Genomic DNA, 12,243 nt, shown 5'->3' with positions numbered 1-12,243 from the left:
TGAACATTATGGGTCAGGTAAAGCCCCCCCCCCCCCCCCCCCCCGAGTGTCTTCCTTGATCAAATTACAAATATTTGCATGATATATTATTTACATTGCTCGCAAAGCTTTGCTCAATAAAGTCTAACACTGTAAAATTAGCAGTAATATAAATATTTGTCATTTCTTTCAAGAAAGCAACAGTTCTGCAGTAAAACATTTCACCAGAATTACCACTACAATGCAACTGTGGGAGGAGACCTTGAGGATCTAACAGTTTGATGTGTAACAGCGCCTCCTAGTGGACAATGTCAGAATCGATTGTCTGACATTCCGAGTTTAGATGAAATAAATCATCACTGACTCAAATTGTATTAGTCTGTTTTAAAAACCAATAACAACACAGTGGGATCCTGTATTTACAGGAAATTAATGGAGACCTATTGTATTTTGTCATTTGACAATGGCAGAAAGAACAGGTGTGAAAGTGACAAAACAACTGCTGCAACAGCACAGCTGTGCGTGTGTGTGTTAGAGAGAGAGAGAGCGAGAGAGAGAGAAAATCAAATAGTATACTGAATATTTAATTTGCAATTTTCAGGGCAAAAGAAGTGCACAAATGATTTAAGGTTTTCCGCCCTTTCTAGCAAAACACTCGTGATTCGAGGCGTTACGGACCAGTGTGCATTTAAACTATGCATGAAAGAAGACAGTGTGACAGAAGTCTGAACTTTTCAGACCCTGATTTTATCACTGATTAAATTAATGATCCCACCAAAATGCATCCTTTTGTGTTTTATTATGGTCTAAAATCAAGATGCAGTTTTTTTAACTGAAGTTTTTCCTTCTTTTTGACCAGACATCAAGACCTTAGCATAAAGCGGACTTATTTCACAGTTAAAGGATAAGGCTGGTGTTATTTTTCATATAAAGAGGAACCTCGGTTTTCAAAACAAAAAAATTGAGTTTTAAATGCCTCGGAAGTCGGAACCGATTTTTGGAGTACCTGAGTCGGTTCAGTTTGAGTCGACCTGCCGTAGGAGAAAGACTGTGCTAGTTTTATCCCCATTTGCCTTTCAACAAATCCATCATTAGTGAACGTTTCAGCCAAACACCATCAACATGGCTACCAGATAAACGGGCTGTTCTCAAAAACCTGCCTACAAGCGTCTCCCCGCATTGATAACAACCATATCAGGAAACTGATAAAGTCCAGGCAACACCAAATAATGCAGAAGATTCTTGAAAAGCATTGCATGCTCAAGACTCCTGCCAGAACCCCCCCCCCCCCCCCCCGCGGAGGATCACTGGGAATAAATGGGGGCTTGTGGTTGTACTGGGTTTGCTGCCAGGTGCACAATGTTCCCCAGCGCTCCACAAATAATAAATCTGCAACAAATAAAAGCCGACGAGTGTGGCGGACATGGGCAGAATAGAGTTGCATAACCGAAACAAACAGACTGACAAAAGGAGAGCAGTTTCATCCTCGTGACGAAGTTGTAGATTAACTGGGTTTGTTTCGAGGGTTTTGCTTCAACTTTTTTGTTCTTTTGAGGCGTAAAGATGTGAACATTTGCCATTTACCAGACATAAACAACTTGATCTAAAATATCTTTTCCAGCAACAGTGGGAAGTTATTTTAAGTGAAACAGCTGAGAGGGTTGGAAGTTCAGTCGTTAGAGGAGCAGTTTTCTGGCTTATCACCGATCACCAATACTCAAATCTTATTTTACTGAACTCAAACAAAACCTGTTTTGAGCCTCTCGCCAAAAATAAAGTGCACAGCAGGATTTTGCTTTCACAAATAAAAGGCAATCACAATGTTTGAGGTCGTTAATAAAAGAACTATCTACAGGACACACTAACAGAACCACCAGTAAGGTGTCCAGAGTTTCAGGTTTTCTTTCTTGCAGTGCAAAAAAAAAAAAAAAAAATGACCAAATGCAAAATGTCAAAGTCAAATTGTCAATCTAAAAATAACTGTCACCGGCCAGAGTGACAAGCAGCTGCTGGCCGACCAACCAGACAGACCGGTGATCGACAAACAACAGAAAAGGGCAGTAGCGAATGATAGAGATGGTGATACCGGCTGAACAGCGACACCAGGACCAAGGGCTTAAAGTTTAAATGGAATTCTGGAATAAAAAAAAAAGAATTCCATAGAATTGAGTTTATGATTCTTTGAAACAACCATTTCCAAACAATGTAAATGTTAATGGGCTCCTCCACTTTGTCGCTCGTATTAATTTTGCCTTTGAAATGGTTCTACTGCCGGCGCGTTCCACGACACCGAATCATGTGGCGTAAAGCCGTGCCGTCATAGATGGAGGGAGAAAGCAATATCGGTGCTGCGCCTGTGGGTGTTTGTAGTCTGTAGAGAGGAAAGAAGCGCCGCCTGTGATGCAGCTCATGAAATTAATGCAGATGACATCCTGAGTTACCGCCACCAGAGGACACAAATAGGTCTTACAAATATCACAGCTCGTAAATTTCATAGCAAACAAGACAATTTCAGGGAAATGTGTCATTGGTTTGGGTCATAAAGCAAGACTGGACGTTAATCCTTCAGCCGGGTTTATTCTACGGCACCAAAAGCACCAATTTGGGCCAATGAGCCTGTGTCTTAACAAGATGTGCTGCAATCTGATCTCTGATTGAACGGCAGAACACAGGACAATCACAGTTCAGAGAATTCAACAAGCCATCACACAAACACAAGCAAATGTCCCTTGAGGACTGGTTTCTATTTTTAAGCCCACTTGGATTTAATACTTCATGCTTCATCAGCTTTTTACAATCAGTTGACAAGAAGGAGAATGCGTTACTTTTCTTTTCCGTATCGCGTCGACAGCTCCTATCGACATGAAGCCTTCATGCTGCTTCGTGTTACCTTTGACACCGATAAATATAATGACCTTTAACAGGGCTGAAAATACAGTCAACAAGCATCTCCGTCTTTTTGACTGTTAGAGTCTGATTGTTCACTGGAACAATTTTACTAATCCATTTTAGAAATCTTCAAGTTCAGGGTCAAGTCCAAGCCACAAGTCTCAAAAAAAGCAGGGACAATCACAGAACTTCCTTCCACACGTGTTTGAGGTCATAAAAGTAAAGTGAAGGAGTTTTTTTTTTAGAAGCTAATAATAATGTTTGTTAGAGTCACGCCGCATTGGACAGATTCGTGTGAAAGCTGATCCGGGTGAATGCCATCGATGACTCAGCCCTCGCTCTAGATCTGATCTTCCGGACAAGATAACCCAATTCAATGCAGCTTCTTTATCCGTGTCATATCTACATATGTTTTTTTATATATTTAAGTCGTGACAGGCAGCACCACCACACAGCCAAATGGTTTGCACACAGTAAAGCAACCTTTTAAGCTTAGGACATCAGAGCATTAGTAATAATGGCAGATACCTCTGAAGAATTAAAATCAACATTCCCTAAAAAAGGCACGCAACCACGAGCAGCAGCGGTCTGTTACGTTTAGCCTGGTCACATAAGGCATTCGGGTATACAGCATTCTTCACTCCAACCTGTCTGCCGGTTTTCCTGACGGTCCGGTAATAATGATCCCAGCAGACACTAGCCCTGATCAGCAATCCATAACTCGATGGGCTCCAGCACCACATCACGCCTTCGATCAAACCTCGGCCCGAAACTTCAGGACTCAAATGAGCCTGGAGCAATAAAAAAAAAAAAAGAAACCCATCAACAAGCCTCTCGAGCTCCCACTCCCCTCGACACAGATTGGCTATCCGCGACATTCTTCATATTTACTCTACCAGCTGGGTCAACAAATGACAGGAACAACACTAGAAAAGATTAACTTTTACTGGAAAAAAAACAAATAGTATGAAATGGGTTCCCAGAAACTCAGCAGGTCCGTCCACGACAGCTCAAGGTGAAGTGAAATACGGCGCCAAAGCGCAACAACAACGCAGACGCTGCAGGAAACGGGCGATGAAAGGGAAATTCAGGTCATGTAGTTTGAAGACATGATCAATGTACCTGCAAAACAGTGTACAGCATATCAGTATATACTATGGAGAAGGTACCCGAGACTCAGTGGAAAATAAATCTAAATATGAGAGGACCCTTTTATTTATCGTGATAATATGAGTTAAGGTTTGGTGGAGCTACAAAGTATACTCTATCTCACTGAGATCTGTGTGCAGGAACCGTGAGCCGTGATGACATTAAATCAGCATTAGTTTATTTTAGGAATAGATTAGATGTAAATTAGAGGATTGGAGAAGAGACCTTACTTCTTGGTCTGTTCTCGTTTCTCTCGCGCCGGTTTTATCCATTTAAACAAATACCGTTTTACCTTTCCTGAAGAAAATCAATCTGTATGACAAAACACTTTGATAAAAGCACCAGATGACGCTACCCCTAGAGATTTATTTACACCAGTATTTCGTAATAAAACTTCAACCGGAATTTAAGGACTGAAAAGGCAAGTTACTGTGTGCCACCACATCTATAAGCCTAAGTCGGTGTTGTCAATAAGTTCAGATATTGTGCATAAATCTATGACTGCATTAGCACATCCTGAAATCCGGCGCTCCGGTACCTGTTGCAATTTTCATGGCTGTACTTATCACTGGTTTCTGCTTCAGTGAAAAGTTGCGGCAGAATTTGTGTGCATAATTCACGAAAGGTATCGCGAGGGGGCGGGGAATAAAAGATCTTTGTTCCCTCATCATCATCATCCGCTCGCTGCTGGCCTTGACATACTGATGGAAACAACTCAGGCCGATCGCAAGAGCTTTTTAACTTCTTGCAGCAAACAGGAGCAACGCGGAACACAATCAGAGTGAGGCTCAGAGGGTTCTTCCTCTCACCGGCTGTAGAGCAGTCTTCCTCGACCCCAACTGCTCCACAATGGCTGATTAGAATGACTGAACAGAGTTCACACTGGGATAGGAGGTTTTCCTAACACGCACACAATAAACCCTTTTGATACCTTTATAGTGTAAAACTCAGGAGTTCACATTCTAAACGAATTAAGATAAATATCTTGTCTTTTATTTTGATATTTTGTGGCTTGTCTTACATAACAATAAATATTCTGCGCTCTTTCTTAGTTGTGGAAAATGATGAGGCACAGCATTGATCCAGACACACACACACACACACACACCCGCATCGTACCATAGTACTGGAACTCACCATGTCTTCCAGGATGGTGACGGGAAAATCAAACATGCACATCTTGACAGGTTGAGCGAGGGCTCTGTGCAGGTTGAACGAGGACTTGGTATCCATGCTGCAGAATGAACATCCCACTGAGCCTCGGCTCGACTCCTCGCACCGCAAAGATGCACGTCAAGCAAAAAACAAAGAAATGAATGAAACAAGAAATCAGCTGTCAAGACAGAATCCCACAAGCCTCCGTCTCTCACCGAAGACGGCTAGAATTCAGAGGGGGGGGGGGGGGGGATCCCTCCACCTCTTTCCTAGTCTCCTTCCAAGCCAACGACGAGCCTGTATTCCCCTCGTTTCCCCTCCCTCCTCCTTCCTCTTCTCGTCTTTCCTCCTCCCCGCCTCCTCCTCCTTGCACCCCCCCCCCTCCCTCACCGGGGGACATCTTAACTGTCAGCAGCTGTTCCCTTGTCTGTCGGTCTTCTCGAGGTGTTGCCTAACACGTCAACATCGCTCGGCTGTCGTGCCACGACCGCAGCGTTCGGACACAAGTGTTCCGGACGGCCGCAGAAATGTACGCATCCACAGGACAAAGAAAAACAGAAAAGGCCTTTGCCAAATGAAACGCAGCAGGAAGACGGAGGAGTTACGGGAGTCGAGGGCCGTTAAAGGTGAAGCACGGTGACGGCTTCTGAAATCAGCTTCCCTTCTCATTAATGTCGTGGCCCAATAACAAGCCAGACATCTGGCAGAGGGCCAACCCTCTTAAGTGGGTTTTTTTTTGTGATTAACTGCATGAATGACAAAAGTGGCTGATGTTTTCTGACATTCAGCTGCCACGGCGCTGTTTGATCTTTGGAGGTGTGGATCCTGAGTAGCTCATCAAGCTGCCTGTTCACTGTTTACTAAGAGCAATTGTCCTGTTTGTATGATTTTTGCACGGTTTATGGCTGCAGACGCTTTGCAAATGATTGCATTCTGTCCGTATTAGCATTTATATAATGTCCCAACAGTTTTGAACTCAGGGAAGCCGTTGGATACAAATCTAATCCTCCGTGTGCACATGATTTTGAGTATTGCTTGCTGCATCACCCTAAATACAGTGGAATCTCGGTTCTCGAACAAATTGGTATACGAACAAAAAATGGAGTTTAAAATCCCTCGGAAGTCAAACAGATTTTCGGAATTCGAACACACGAATGGCGCAGAAGTGAATTAAAGACACGCAAACGAAGGCGGAGTCTAACTGAGTCGGTTCCGTTTGAGTCGACCTGCCGTAGGAGGAAGACTGTGCTAATCGTGTTTTTGTCACTGAGCTCTTAGTCATGGATCTAAACAAAGGCAGCAGTAATACTACTGGAAAAGAAAAGAGGGACGTAGTGAGAACAACTGTTGAATTAAAGAAGGAAATAATCTGCAGATATGAAAATGGGATTTAGCTGCGCAGTACGATGTGGCGAAATCGATCATTTCGACTTTTCATAATAAAGCTGAGCAAAAGACAAAGGGAGTTATTTTATGGGGGGGGACTCCCTTTCAAAGGAATAACCCTCCACATATGACATCACAAGCCAAGATGGTATGTAAATAATCAGGAATTGGGCTAAATTAAGTTTTATTATGCTTTTGTTTTTCTTATTATCTAGACTTTTATGCATTATCTGTTATTTAGATACACGTAGTTACATATTAATACAACTGTAGGCATGTAAATGAACATTTATCTGGTGCGTAGGAACAGATTCATCTCGTTTCTAAATCGGTTTTCAAACAGTATTACGGAACAAATTACCGGTATGTTTGAGAACCGAGGTTCTACTGTATTACGAAATGAATGATTATAGGACGATGCTTCCAGTTTGATTTTCATTTCATCATAAAATTAAACACAAAACCCAAGCTTTTTAAAGTGTTTCAACAGAAACTCAATCTAAACCTAAAACATTTAGCTTTGCAATAAAAATCAGTTTTACTGGGGGCGAGAGGACGAGAACTGATTCAGAAACATCTCCAGCTGGACGCCATGCAAATGGTGTTCTTCATCACTTTGCAGTTTGAACCTGAAGGCTCAAACCAGTGTCCTGCAAACTCTACCCACATATAGGTCACATGGCTTTTACTGCAAATGGCTAGAAAGGAAGCGAGTTTGCTTTGACCTGAAGAAGAACTGCCTCAACGTGTTTGTGTTTTGTTTTTAAAAGCCAGTTCTTTATCAGCTATTGCACCACTTTCCTTTAGTGTTTCATCATCGTGCAAACATACTAATCTGAACAGTGTAAACAACCACTGTGCAATTATCAACTGTCTTTTTCAGAATGCTGTTGCTAAAAAAAAAAACAACCTGATTCAGATGCAAATGTTGCACAACATTTAGAATAGAAATGAAAGCAGCGCGTGAAGATGGAGCGCTTTTATAGACACGGTGACAGAGCAGGAAGAAGAGCTGAAGGGAAAAAAAGCAAAGAGGAACCGGGAACTGCTTTCACATGCAGAGGCTGTCCCAAGGCTGAATACCATGAGAGACTCGTTGTCATGGAAACACTGAGGCAAAACCGGCTCTTCGCTGGGCTGCATAAGAGAAAACCCCTCCTCCCGTCCTCCTCTACAGATACCAGGACAGGACAGGGAGACAGCGTGTAAAGTGCTCGTCCACTTCCACTGCAGGAAGAAACACGAATCAGACGTTCTGTGGAGAATGTGTTGAAACTAACAGAGCCCAGTTCACTGTGGAGCTGCTGGTTCAAATCCACATCCCCCCCCCCCTGAATGTATGCCTCCTGGCAAACAAAATAAATAGCTACATGCATAATCATTACATAATCGACTTGTTTTTAATTTCACAAAAAATGCTTGTGTTCAAGTTCTACCAGACAAGAATACAGCTCAACCCTGATTACCGTAAGTCTTTGTTATTACTGAAGAAGGAACAAATAAAAAAAATAAGGATTTAATTTTACATTTCTGTCATGGAGATGGTGCATCAGGAAATGTTACTACTGCTGCTGTAAATGCCTGGTGGGGCCTAGAGGTCAACAAGACCCCCTGCTAGGCTAACAAAAGGCTAACGATGCTAACAACAATCGTCTCCAGAGACATCATCTGACAAGTAGTCCCCCCTACATTCAACAGAGGCCGTCCGTCACCATGCCTGTTGGCTCGCACGCGTTCATTAAGACGCTCTTTAGCTGACATGAATTCATCTGTCTGAGGTACACATGTTTATTTCTATTTTCTTTGTAGGACTAACATAGCAGAGAATAATGAAAAAAAAGGCGGCTGCAGTCGTAGCTCAGGTTTAGTGAAGGAAGTGACACAGGATATAATGATAGAGAGAAAAAGAAAGAGCGAGAGTAAAGGAGACGATGAGAGAGGAAGAGCAGGTTGTTCCCACTCCGACAGGATTGCCATTTTGTCCGTGTGCTGACCCGATCGCAACGAAACGACGCAACAATGAAAGAGTTATCAAATGCGATTTGTTTTACAGTGCATCTGGGACTAAAATTCTAGTATCATGATAACCTCATGTCAGAGCAGACGGGACAGACGGCGTTTGAGAAACTGAACCAACAGCTGATCAGGAATAAAAAGCACAACGCTCGGAGGCGCTGAGGAATACGTCCGGCGTTACGCTGCTCCAATATTGGGCAACATTGTTCAAACATTTCTCCAGAGCACAAAATGCATCTGACCAGAGGTTTCAAGGACAGACCTTTTGTCCCTACACAAACCTACTGCTTCTGAAAAGAAAAAGCAATAAGAAAAAGCCGTAGGGCTAAAATGTGAAGGGAAAACGTCTGATTCTCGTCTCACTCTATCAGACAAAGTAGTCAGATGTGCCTGGTGCGAGGGCAAGCCTCAAGTAAAGGGTGGTTTCTGGAGCAGCAACATATCTGACTGCTTTATCTACATTCCATCCAAAAACATCGACATCATCAGCCAGTGAGAGGAAGCTGGATTTACGTGAGAAAAAAAAGATTAAGAAATGGTTGCTTCCAGTCAGATCAGTAAAATCCAGACGGCGTGGGTGTCAGAGTGACGAGGGTTAAACAGGCCCGTCAGACAGAGGCCTCCCATCCTGCTCACTGCACAGAGAAAGGTGACCTTTGACATCGTGGTCCAGACACGCCGTTCACTTGAAGCCTCCGAACAAGTTTTCATACATAAATACATATACAGTACACGTAGACTGTAGTGCAGTAAAACTTCATTGAAAATCTCCACAAAACATTTTTCTTCCTGCAAATTCTGTGTCACAAAACAACTGCTAGTAAATAGGCATGAGGATGGAGCGCACAATTTCAGCTTCAATTTCACTCTCAGACCGACTGGTGGGGGATGTAAGTGCCGTAACCGTGGCGACACGAGTGAAAGGGGTGAAACCTCAGTGTTTGAATAACAGGTCAGCTTGTCATTTACAATATAGGGGAATATTTTGGAAATGTCCTCAATATTAAAAAATAAAACAATTTCCATTTTTTCTCAAATCGTTTTTTCTCTCTCCCCGTCTCCATAGTGAAACTGTGGGTGTTGCTAGGAAGCCTGTGGGCAGCTTCCAAACAGGCCGAAGCCCAATCGCCGATCCACTTGGCAGTTTTCACATCTTTCACAGCTTTTGAGAATCCCTCAAGCACGCTGAAAAAAAAACGTGTTCCCAAAAATAGACAAGTAAAATTCTACAAAAGCAAGAGATTCCTTTACATGAGCTTAAAATATTCTACAGAAATAAACTGAATTCATAAGGACAAAAAAACAAATGACAATTTACTGAATTATGTTCCAACTCCATCGTTCTCTGCCGTGTCATTGGAACACATTCCAGTGTCCGCTGGGACGAAACATACTGGAACTCAAACACAATGCAGAACCCGAGCAGACAGAGGGGAGACTACCGATCAGTATTAAACGATTCACAGAAATTGATTAATTTCCTTCTGCCTGACTGAAGTATTTCCAGGACGACAACATGAACATCTAACAAAGCCTCCACCAGTATCTCGTCTGCGTCTCACCCTGAGCGAACACACCTTCCATTACTGTAGCAATGCTGCATTATTGATGTGTCAGCTTTTGTTTATGGTCATTGATGCTACGGGGGGGGGTTAAACAAGAGGAAGTGACCCCCTCTTTAACATCAATCCGCACCAGTTCCTGGACAGAGCGACTGCCGGATTTCCTCGAAGGTGCTTCCAGGCTACAGCCGAGGTCAACGGCGACGTCACAGAGTGCGAGCGAGCGTGACGGACAGCGCTAGTCTCCATTGTTTCAACAACAACAACAAAAAGACAGCAGCTTTATAATTCATTGTCTCGTTCAACCATGAATGAAATAAGAACAAACAAGTGGCAGATAATAGAATGAAATGAGAAAAGCAGCTCATTTCCAACGTAGAAACATTTTCAACAAACAATGGATGAATTCACTGACATGCCTCAGTTGTTGCCTTTGCATATTACTTCACCGTTTAGCGGAGCGCTTGATACTCGCAATACATATTCAGCAGAATATACATCATTATGCTACTAGCAAGCCGTTAGTCTGTCAGTGAATCATTTCGCACATAACAAAATGTTTTGTTCTTATTGACGATCTTGATTTTTTTTATTTGATTTTTTTCCCCACGGGCGGTTCTGATGGAAACACGTCGTCAGAAAGCCTGCGAAGCTTCAGCGAGGGTGCGAGTCTCTACAGGTCGGGCAGGCCCTCACGTTGGACAAGCCTGCACTGGTATGTTTTTACCTCATGAGGAACTCAATGCTCTCTTCAGCAGTAAGTGAAGTAGGTTTTTGATTGCTTGCTTCAACAATGCACACAAAATTAACTAAAAACAATTACAAATAGTGATGATTTGGTGCTTTTCTGTTTTTTTCAGATGAAAACAAAGAATTGAACAAAATCATCTCATGATTTTCCACACATTTCTGAGCAGTAAAGAGGAAAGTCTACATATTAAAGTTTGATTACAGTATATATATATTTTTAATGCCAATTGTCGCCCTGTATTTTTGCTTTATTTATCAATCAGTTAACTAAATGTGTCAAAAATGATTCATTTAAAAAATGTATGTCACGCAGAACGAATGAATGAAAACAATCACCTTTTATTCTTGTATTCTTTTGATGCCTCAAACTTTTGGATGTTTTTTTTATTGTTTTATATATCTGTATATTGTATTCATTTTATCTTTGGTCTGTTGAGCAAAACAAAGAAAGTGAAGATGTTGCCTTGAGTTCTGGGAAACGATGAAGGGCGATATCTTCGGTTATATTTTTGGACATTAAACAGACAATAAATAAAGATACTGTGCAGATTTATGCAAGCGTAGGATTACAGGATTTAGATGCCTTTCAAGGATGTATGTAAAAGGGTCAATAAATACAAAATAGTTACCTTTATGCAAATGAAAATTACCTTTATGCAAATGAGCTCAGGTGCAATCATGATTCAAAGGGGTTTTAATGTTTAGTTTTCTTACCTGTTTTTCCAGCATGATCATTCTCCCAGTATCATGACCTTCATGGAGTGAGTATCCATGCGAGTTCAGGTTGACCCTTAAGAACACTCTCCCTCTGCCAGCATCTTGTTCTTCATAAAGGAGCGTGGAGAAGAAGAGAAAAGGTGCTAGCCAGCAAGCGTTAGAACTGGAGAGCTGGTAGGGATCCTTTTAGGGGGGGGGGGGGGGGGTGTCCTCGCTGGCTTCGGCATGTCTCGACATCGATATTAAAAAAAAGGCATCAAGGAGTGTTTATCGTGGAGGAGGAGACGGGGAGGGAGGCTGGCTAACGTTAGCGTGCTAGCGCTAGCCAGCTGAAACCTGCGCGATGATCAAAATGTTCAATGTCTCCTCCGGTCCTCATCCATCGCCGCCCCGCTCAAAATAATAATAATGCAGCGGAGAGGTCCTCTTCGGCGTCGGGTGTGAAGTCTCCGATGTTCCACGGCGACGGCATCCCAGTGAGGAGCGGTCAGTCTGAGGAAGACGAGCCTGGTTTGACCACCGAAGCGCTGATGCTTAATGGATGCTGCTGCTGCTGCTGCTGCTGCTGCTTGAGGGGGGCTCTGTTTTTTTCCAAGACAACAGGCCGCTGCTGCTGCTGTTGTTGAAGAAATAAGAAGCT

This window comes from Brachionichthys hirsutus, chromosome 4, assembly GCF_040956055.1.
Source record: "Brachionichthys hirsutus isolate HB-005 chromosome 4, CSIRO-AGI_Bhir_v1, whole genome shotgun sequence".
Lineage (NCBI taxonomy): Eukaryota > Metazoa > Chordata > Actinopteri > Lophiiformes > Brachionichthyidae > Brachionichthys > Brachionichthys hirsutus.
Note: the sequence above shows the minus strand (reverse complement) of the source record.